This window comes from Gracilinanus agilis, chromosome 6, assembly GCF_016433145.1.
Source record: "Gracilinanus agilis isolate LMUSP501 chromosome 6, AgileGrace, whole genome shotgun sequence".
Taxonomy (NCBI): Eukaryota; Metazoa; Chordata; class Mammalia; order Didelphimorphia; family Didelphidae; genus Gracilinanus; species Gracilinanus agilis.
In genome coordinates, this window is record NC_058135.1 from 92,009,286 (window position 1) to 92,011,705 (window position 2,420).

The following is a 2,420-nucleotide window of genomic DNA, read 5'->3' on the forward strand; positions in this document are numbered from 1 at the left end:
GAAGCAGACAGCAGAATGCACATTTAACAGAATTGTGAAATTCCATTTTTACCTCATTTGGGGCTGTGATGCAAAAGAAATGTATTCAGGAGTGTTTTACATTCCATGAGAAAATAAAGCCACTCCACTTACCTCCTGGTTTGTCCTAAAAGATTTAAAGGATTCTAGGATTATAACTTCAGAATTGGATGAGTGAGATCTTAGAGGTCATCAATTTTGATGAGGATAAAATGGGCCCAGAAAAGTTAAGTAACTTTGTTAGGATCCCACCACTAATAACTGTGTGAGGACAGATTAGAAGATGGTACCTTCTGCCTCCTAATCCAGGGCCTTAAAATAAAGATTATGATAAGGCTAACTAAAAATTTTTTTAGTATTCTAATAAAAATGCTTCTATTATCAACCTCAAAGATAATTCAAGTGAGATGATGAATGGGAAGTTAATTTTAAATTGCAAAGTACTATATAAATTAACCTAATATGGATGACAATGTCAGATATTAACCATAATTTAAAGTGAGGTGATACATATATGCATATATACATTTATATGTGATTATCTTTTCCATATATATGAGATGGCACAGTGACAAAAGGGCTAGTCCAGGAGTCCGGGAGAATTGGATTCAAGCCCTGCCTTAGACACATGGTGATTATATAACCATGGAAAAGTCATGGAACCTCTCCCTTCCCTCAGATGGCTCTTTTAGTCTTTAAATTGTTTTTGTGAATTGCTCATTTATATTGATAGAAGAAGTTCCCAAAATAGAAATTCCCTAAACTGATGAAATCATAAATCTGCTCACTAAGAGACAGACAGACAGATACAGAGAGAAGCAGAGACAGAGGAATGGGAGAAGAGGAAAAAAAGACAGCAAGAGATAGTCAAAGACAGAGAAATCGGATAGGGCAGTGGAAAGAGCATTGGATTTGGATACAAAGGCAACAGGCTGATTTTTGCTTCTAAAATAAGCAAGGCAACAAGAAAAAAATAATAATGTAAATAAAAACAATGCACATTTGAACTCTGCTGAATTGTAATGACCAATCTTGATCCAGGATAACAGATGATGAAACATACCTCCCTCCTTTTAGTACAGAGAAGGGAGATCAAGTGTATAAAAACAAATATACACAGACAGAAATAATTGTTGTAACTGTTAGTTTTGCTTAAGTACTTTTCTTTTTTTAAGGGGATGGATAAATTTTTGAGGCTGGAAGAAATGATTATGATATAAAAACCAAAAGCAACTATAAAACTAAAAAAAAGAGAAAGATTCAGAAGAAGCTTGCTTATTCAAATGACTAAGTTATTTTGTAGTGGTATGTGATTTCCACATGGGTAACGTTACTATTTCTCTAAATGTCAGCATGAGTTTTCTTTTTACTAGTAATGGGAGACAAAGAGTTTGGAAGGAAAATGAAAATATGCTAAGTATTTATAATGGCCAATGTTTTTAATGGTTAGATTGTATGGAATTTACAAAACTAACTATCTTCTGGAAGGCTCATTCATTGTAATGAACAAGATCATAAAAATAACAGTAAATTTTAGAGTAACTTGGACTCCTGCTAAATAAAATAGATTAGATGGTGACATATAACCAGGAATTTCATAGACTTGATCTTCTAAATCCAGGCCAAATCAAGATTGGAAAGGTTTAAATGTGGTCTTCCTCCCCCCCGCCCCCACTAACTATTTTATCATACCTCTTCTTTTCCCCCAAAAGAATCTCTCTCTCTCTCTCTCTCTGTCTCTCTCTCTCTCTGTGTCTCTCTCTCTTTCTCTGTCTCTCTCTCTGTCTCTCTGTCTCTCTCTCTCTCTGTCTCTCTCTCTGTTTCTCTCTCTCTGTCTCTCTCTGTCTCTGTCTCTCTCTCTCAGATTAAAGTGGACTCTTAGTACCTTTTATCTTAATACTCGCATCTTCAGTAAATGCCACACATCATATAGTCTTGGTTTCTCTGTATCTCTCTGTCTCTGTCTTTCTCCTTTACCTCCCCCTTTGCTGTGTCAGTTTCTGTCTGTCTCTGAATTCACTAATGAAGCCTCAGAAATAGTGATTACATAAAACAGTGTCAGGGGTTTCTGAATTTTAATTGTTCATCAATATGGTGGTATTTATATTGTTGCACTAGTGCTAATTGCTAACTCAGCCAGCCAGTGGAGGAACGGAAAAGAATACTGGAATACCTATATCATCTTCCTTCATTATATTTGTCATGATTCAACTAAAGATAGAATTAAGTGCCCACTGTGCTCCAGAAATTCTACAGTAAAAATGATAATGATGATGATGATGATGATATGTGTGTATGTGTGTTATTTTAAGGTTTGTAATGGGCTTACTAATATCATCTCATTTTATCCTCAAAAAATATAAAATATTCAAGGTCCCAAGAAGAAAAGCTTTAATGGGAAT